The following is an 8,312-nucleotide window of genomic DNA, read 5'->3' as shown; positions in this document are numbered from 1 at the left end:
CCCACAAACAAAATATCTCCTACTCATCTAAAATAGCCCGACCAGTTCAACCCTTGACCCGCACTTCGAGGGCATCGAGGGAAAAGATAAATAAATAAAATTAAGGGCTAGAACTTACTTTTCCCTTGTCATGGTGCGTCACCCATGATCCCGAATAGTTTCCTCCACAGGCAAACCTATATTATGGTCAATAATTTTGTAGCTGGGTTTGACCATCAAGAACAGGTCACCAGCATACATGGCAGTGGTATCTACACGTCATGAGGGAGAAATAATAATTAATTATGATCCGGGGTGCGAGTATAACGCATCCAATGGTACAGGTGCCATGATGGTGAAGGAAAACTCGGTCCAAAGTTATATGTCTTCAAATGTTAGAATTATTAATTAGGCTAATTTAGCAGCTTTTCAATATCAGGTCCATGAGCTATTTAGGCTCACATGAAAAAAAAATGGATACACTATTTGTCCCAAAATAAATCATGCACCACTAATGTGCCAAGTTATCAATAAGAATATGAGTATATGACTACTCAACAGTCATCCATTAGCAAATTAAATTGAACATCTCTTATATATATATATATATATATATATATATATATATATATATATATTGATTGATTACATACACTCTCCCCATCCATAAGTAAGGCTATACAGCAATGATTGTAAATGAATCAGTTGGGACTTAAATTGACACAAGAACAATGGAAGTTGGAACATTCTTGTTAGTTAGTAAAATCTGAAAAACTATCTCCATCAGACTTGCCAAGTTAGCAGATATGCTCATATGCCACTATTTTTGAGATGATAGAAAGCATACATTATGTTACTTTTGCTCACTCAAAGAAAGAGGCAAAAGGGGTTCCTAAATGACAGAAAACAATTGATATTCTGGGTACTCTCTTCAAGGAATTCTCATTTTCTGATCTTCAGATTTTCCCCTTATGTAGCTTTAATTGCAGTCTCACTTGCTTCTGAATTATCGAATTCTCTTGGATTCTAGTAGGTTGATTGTTAAGGTTATATACTATGTCTTATGTTTTCATAAATTTTGATGCTGGGAGTAAGGTGGAGAAGTCTTACAAGAAGTTGGTTTATCTTATAATGGATTTCTAAGATAGCAACAAGCTCTGTTGTGTCATTGTGCCGATGTCATATCTAATTTTAGATAGCTAGAAACATCTCCCTCTATTTTGAAAGGGAAGATGGAACAGAGGACCAGAAATCAATGATTCCTCCTACCCGTATAGCCTGTATAATCAATACGATCCAATTGCAGCATCAAAATGTGTATGATCTTAGGCCTGGTCAAGGTTCTAATCCACTTGAAACGAAATTCCTCTTTTCTGAACCATTTAAAAAACATTAGAGCACAATAAAGATTTAGCATTTAATCCCTACTTTTGATGCTTGATGGATAAGATAAATCTTGGGCAGACCTGAAGCTATTTTTTTTGACTGTAAGTACACCTGAAGATGAAGTATATGCAACTACTAAGAAAGATGATTCACCTTTCGATTTTTTTTTTTTTTGGGGGCGGGGGGGGCATTCATGCCTTCTTAATCAACTAATTTCTTTGTTGTGATTATCCAATACAGCTTTGAAATGTTTGCAGTTATGGTTACTAGAAGGAAGACGCAACAAGCTAGGGCAGATATTAAAATAAGTGTCATAGTTCATCTCAAACAGATGATACTTAAGTAAGCTTAGAGCTCTTGCTGAAAATCAGAATCTCTGAGAACAAGTAAAATACAATGATATATATAATCAAGAGTGCTTCATTTCCTTAATTTGGGGGTGGAAAGGGAAGAATAGAGAAGAGCAGAAGGGGTGCCCATATGATAGTTGCCACCATGGGCATGTCTGGCAGGAAATTGTTTGCAACTGCCTGTCTTATCTAATGCATCACTTATACACAATTTAAAGATATGTATCACCCTTTTTTTCATAAAATGGTTGTCATGAAGTAGTCATACATATTTTTTTCTCCTAGCTAGATAGCAGCTAGGAGAAGAATTCTGACTGCTGAATCAAATGGAAGGGTATTTCCTTGCTAGAATATGCCATCTTGCCAAACTTATGTGCACCAATTAACCCACTGCTTGTTCTTATATGAGATTTGATTGATGTTTATGCTCATTTTTACTATATCATAGTCATTCCAGACAATTTCAAAAGTACTCTTTTATCTAGGCAGCTTATGACCTAAACAAGAAAGGAAATACCTATTTCAATAATAATTAAAAAAAAAAAAGAAAAACGAAAGCAAATACCTAATAAGAATGATTCCTCATGTGGAATGGACTTCGTGGGTTGGACGGAATACTAGAATTTTTAAAAGCCAATTCCAAGACAACATGAAGATCCTTGGAAATATATCGGAGCTACAGAGTTTAGGCACAAGGTTTCTCAGGCATTTTTAGATCATTTATGTGTGACAGCTATTCCTCCCCCAGCACATTTGGTTTCTGCTCAGTCTGGATTGGGCTTTTGTGGACCTGCCCAGATTTCATGGCAACATGATTACTATCCTGTGGTAGTCTAAGAGAGACAAGTTCACATCATACCTCTATAGGGAGTACAGATATTTAATGGCTCGTTATGGACTGGTTGGGTTTGATAATTGCAACCTCTCATTTGAAGTGTATGTAATCAAAAGCATAGAAACTAGAGGGTTGATTCACCTTCCAACTTAAAATTTTTTTGGCATAATCATGCCTTCTTAATCAGATAATTTCTTGGTTGTGATTATCCTATACAGCTTTAAATGTGTGCAGTTATGGTAATTTGAAGAGAAGACACAACTAGGGCAGATATTAAAATAAGTGTCATAGTTCCTCTCAAGCAAACAGATGAAACTTAAAGTAAGCGTAGAGTTCTTGCTGAAAAATCAGAATCTCTACTCTCTTAAAAATCTAAAATACTTGAAGCAAAGGAATTTGAAACAGTTCTTATTAATACTTAAGTAAACTAAGAGTTCAAGACGCACAAAAACCATATCTTTACATTGTTTTGTATTGGAGGTTGAGGGGGGGGGGGGGGGTGAGCACATCACTGAAAACCCACAATGGAAAAAATTGACCTTCTCCCTGTATGAACTGAAATTTATCGACGATGCAGAAAATACAATGTAACAAAATAAAGAACGATCAAACAAACACAACACAAGGATATACGTGGTTCGACAAGATGCCTACGTCCACGGTGAGATGAGAATGGTTTCACTAGAAATGGAGAATAAGGTTACAAACTCTTTTCCTCTGGTCTCTTTGCTTACAAAGAATTCCCCTCAACCACATAAAACCATAACAACCATTGAAAGCAAACTTCACAACTAGAAGACCCATCAAGTTCATATATCTAGAAATGAAATGAATGCTAAAAAAATGAAAAGCTTCTTGTAAGAAGACTAATCTCAAAAATCAAAGATCCAATATTCCAGTCAATCTCATCACTATAAACATCAAAAGGTCCTCCACAAAAGCCTTCACATACCAGAAAATAAAAAAATAAAACAAAGAGCTTCTCAGTACTTGCTGCCATTTTCTTCAATTCTATGATGAAGATCACCTCAGTACGTCGCTTTTGTTATTTCTGTCCCCTGCCTGCCAAATAACACAACCACCTATTAGTTTCCAAAATGACAAACTCATAATAAGCTCCCTCCACACCCCTTCCACACCCTTAAAACTTCTATCTGATCAGAACAAGTAAAATACAATGATGGATATCATCAAGAGTGCTTCATTTCCTTAATTTGGGGGTGGAAAGGGAAGAATAGAGAAGAGCAGAAGAGGTGCCAATATGACAGTTGCCACCATGGGCATGTCTGGAATGAAATTGTTTGCACCTGCCTGTCTTATCTAATGCATCACTTATGCACAATTTAACGATATGTATCACAATTTGTTTCAATTCATAGAATGGTTGTCATGAAGTTGTAGTCATACCTATTTTTTTTCTCCTAGCAAGGTAGCAGCTAGGAGAAGAATTCAGACTGCTGAATCAAATGGAAGGGTATTTCCTTGCTAGAATATGCCATCTCTGCCTTTGCCACATTGAAACTTCTGTGCACCTATTAACCCAATGCTTGTTCTTATATGAGATTTGATTGATGTTTAAGGACACCAATTCTTCCTTTGAAAGTCCTAAGATGCCACTAAATGTGCACCATATGTACATCAGTAGTAGACTTTTACAAAAAGAATAGAAAGAAAATAAATTAAGCCTTAACAAACCAAAATGAACTTAATTATATATGGAAGCATCTCATCTACATTGACTAATTTTATTTATTTTTTGTTTTTTGGTTGGTTGGTTAGCTTGGATAACTATATATTAAGATTAACAATAGATGTTGAATATATAGATAAAGAGCATGTAGAAGAGAGAGACCTAATTAATAAATAAATAAGAAATTGAATTTTTAGGTGAGGAAATTAAGAGTAGCTGGAAAGTGCAATGAAATTCTGAAAATTTGATTTGGAAGGTAAATTGTCATTGAAATGAATCTAACTAGACATTCTCTCATGCATAGAGATCATCGAAGGAATTGAGGAAGATTATGAATAAATAATTAAAGAAATAAATGATGGAGAGAGAGAGAGAGAGAGAGAAGAGAGAGATACCAGAATCATGGAGCGACCCTTGCTTGGGCAAGGGAAACGTACTAATTAAATCAATCAATCAACAAAAGTACTCGATCTCTCTGAAGCCTCACCCATTCACCATCACTCTTCCAACATTTAATTTTCCTGTCAATAAAAAAAAAAAGAGAAAGAGTCATTAAAAGTAAATAATAGAAAGAAAAAAATAGTATGAATTAGAGATTGTGAATGATATATAAGATTCAGAGATAGATAGACAGATAGAGACATTGGATGGATGACTAAGTAGTACCTGACTTCTGAAGAAAGACTAGTGTGCACCATGAATGTTGACGAATTCAATGTGTTTAATCTTAAGCCACTCCTCGCCACTTCCCCTGGTGCATCTTTCTTTGAGAAGGGTGCAACGTAAAATACCGAACACCTTTATTCCGGTGAATAATCGCAGTCCTTGCTCCTCTTTTGGAAGATACATCAGATTATTGCAATCTGCAAGTTGCAACGTTCGAAGCGAAGAAAGGTTCCCGAGCCACTCCGGCAGAGCTGCCACACTATGAAACACATATATTCCCAAAAACTCTAATTGGGTGAGATTTTGAAGTTGCTCAGGAAGAGACGTAAGCTTAGACCAGCCAATAATACATAAGAATCGAAGGGAGGGCAAGTGTTGGAGAGGCTCCAAGTCCGGAAAAGACTCCAGCTCCGATGAAAACCCACCAATACTCAACCATTCAAGGGTGCGGAGGGTATGTAGACCCTCTGGTAATCGACTGAATTTTTCATTGCTGTGAAAATAAAATTTCCGAAGAGAGTGCTGCAGACCTCGTAGATCTGGAAATGAAGTTAGAGAAGGGCATTGACATACCAACAGTTGTTCAAGAGATGATGGGAGGAGGACTTGCTGCACACCCTCCTCGTCACTTGGGGTAATAATTGCCTCAAGGTCAGGGCAGTTCTGAATAATTAATTCTTTGATATTGTTGTGCAATAATCCTTTTGGTAGAAAATTAAAGTCTGGAACATCAGATATTTCTAGTTGGGTGAGAGAGGGAGCCTCCATGACTGACCTTAGCAAGATGCCATTGCTTCTTTTGATTTGGAGTAGTTTAAGAGAAGGAGGAAACTGACTGGGAATGATCATCAACTTGGGGCAATCTTCTACAGATATCTTCTCAAGGCGAGGGAAGCTGGAAGCAGGGATTATTAATGAACCTTGCAAGCTGGGCAACTGTAAGAGGGAAGAAGCCGCTTATGATTATTATTGCTACGGCCATCCCCACCATGATAGAACTCACAGCAACCAAGACTCTTCATCCTTTTCATTCCCTTTAGCCAAAGAAGCTTAAGAGACGGTAGCTGTCCAAGTGGAGGGACATGTTCCAATCTCTCGCAGTTTACTAGAATGAGATTAAACCAAATTGGGGAGAAATGACTGTTGACACCCATTCATCATCATCCATCGAGGAAAATCTTCACCTCTAAAGTTTGTGATGGTCAGTTCTTTCAGATTCGGATGAGGTCGAAGACCTTCCAATACATCATCATCATCATCTTCGTCAACAACAACAACAACAACACCTTTCATATTATGATCATCACCCCAAACATGAGTTCTCCATGATAAAGACAACCCAACAAGCTTATCTTTTCCCATTAAATTTGCCTCCTCTGCTTCCCCTCTACTTCTCACATTCTCGAGATTGACGATAGATAATTCGTTTCGAAGGTCCAGGCGTTGCAACCCTTTGATACTTTGCCCCCTTTTGTGGCCCACCGAAAATATATCTAAGTTATTAAGACAAATTAATGTCTCCATCTCAATTGGCTTTTGACTGGAATGTAGAAAATTTTTACGAATGAAAAGTTGCCTCAGGTTTACCAGTTTTTTCATACCTTGGGGAAGTTCTTTTAGAAGAAGACAATAACGAAGGTCCAATGTCTGCAAATTGTGAAGGCTGGTGATAGATGCAGGTAATGCTTTAATCGGATTATCGTTGAGGTTAAGGTATCTCAAGTGTTTCAACTTCTTAATGGAGGATGGTAACTCTTTAATTTCGCGATTAGATAACTTTAGGACACGTAAATGCCTGAGGTTTTTGAACAAAACATCAAGAACTTTTCTGCAAAAAATATTAGAAGGTCTGTTGGTGACCTTGAAGTGCAAAACCAACGACCGCAACTTTCTCGCCCTCCAAAACCCTTCTTGAATCATTTTTATGTCACCTTCCATATTCATATCAAGTCTTAAATGAAAAACATCAAAGCTGTTGTTTTTCAACTCTTCAGCCCCAACAGTTATGTTGTCAGACGACCTTGAAAGAGAATTTGCCAGATCAAAAACAAGATCATGCATCTTGAACTCAATCACCTCATCAAACATATTTTTCTTTGCATCGTGAAAGAATGAATTCCACAAGAAGTAGTTGACGTAATCGTTTCCAATATCTTCCATTAGCCTACCTACCTCCTAAGGATGGCTGAAGGTATCCCAATGCCATCCATTGTTGGATTATATCATCTTTCAAGAAATAATAACCCTTAGGGTATATTGAGCAATATAAGAAACATTGTTTCAAAGGTGATGGCAAGTAGTGATCATATATAGCTCAATTTTAGTGCAGGAAGGATTCCATCTTTATCCATAGGTAAAGCTCAAATCTCACTATTCTTTATTGATAACCATGATGAGATGGAATGAAATTAAATATAATTTCATTACATATAATTTTTTTACAACACTTGTTCATCTTTCTTGATATGCATCAACCCTCCTAGTGATTTCGCAGCAAATGGCATACCTCCACACTTTTTCGCAATTTCTTTCCCTATTGCCACCATATTTTGAGTCTCTTCTGCCCCTCCATTCCCAAAAGCTTTATTCTTGAGAATGGACCAACAATTATCTTCTGATAAGCTTTTAAGGTGGTGTGTAGGGATTGTTCCAATCTTTGATGCAACTTCAACAATACGATCGAGTAGTAGCAATGATTTTGCTACCTCTCGCACCAATTTGTAATGAAGACTTGAGCATATCCCATCGTCGCCAAGTATCATCATTCCATATATCATCCAGTACAAGTAAAAACCGTTTCTCACACAGTTCATGCATCTTTAAGATTCCGCTGGATCACATCAGTAGATGAAAAATGACATGTTCTATTGGTAACGGATTCTATGATGTCTGTTAAAATCTTCTTCCTATTAAAATCTTTAGAGACATGGACCCATATTCTTTTATCAAAGTACTTGGCTACAAGACCATCATTGTATACAAATTTGGCGAGTGTGGATTTTCCAAGCCCCCCCCCCCCCCCATTCCAAGTATGGGAAGGATCGAAAGAATTTCTTGATTGTCAGAGCTAGTTAACACGCTAACTATTTCTGACTTGTCATCATCCCTTCTAATAACCTGCTCAGACTCACCTACAAAAGAGAATGTCTCTATGGTGGTGGTGGTCTTTTGATTTTGAAAATTTGTGGGTGCAGTAGTAGTAGATACCCTCACAAAATCGAATGAATCCATGATATTTTTAATTTCATCCAACTCTCTGTTTATATTCTTGATCTTGTGAGCCATCTTTAACTTAAAAGCAACTGAAATTGAGTGCAAGAATAAGTTGCTCACCTTGTTGCTCATCTGCATCCCCTTGTGGTGTGATAACCACATTCATCCAAAACGTCTTGAGCAGCATAAGCAA

General features: G+C 37.1%; 1 long non-coding RNA gene across 1 annotated transcript; it reads right to left on the bottom strand.

Moving 5' to 3' along the window:
- Positions 1-3,248: 3,248 nt before the first annotated feature.
- LOC122642005 lies at positions 3,249-6,383 on the bottom strand. The gene is made up of 3 exons (XR_006330005.1): positions 6,251-6,383; positions 4,529-4,531; positions 3,249-3,341 (listed from the first exon to the last, which is right to left on the bottom strand). It is a non-coding gene; the product is annotated as an uncharacterized LOC122642005 (long non-coding RNA).
- Between the last annotated feature and the right edge of the window lie 1,929 nt (positions 6,384-8,312).

This window comes from Telopea speciosissima, chromosome 10 (genome assembly GCF_018873765.1).
Source record: "Telopea speciosissima isolate NSW1024214 ecotype Mountain lineage chromosome 10, Tspe_v1, whole genome shotgun sequence".
Taxonomy (NCBI): Eukaryota; Viridiplantae; Streptophyta; class Magnoliopsida; order Proteales; family Proteaceae; genus Telopea; species Telopea speciosissima.
The sequence above is the reverse complement of the archived record's forward strand: the minus strand, read 5'-3'. Positions and strand labels throughout refer to the sequence as shown.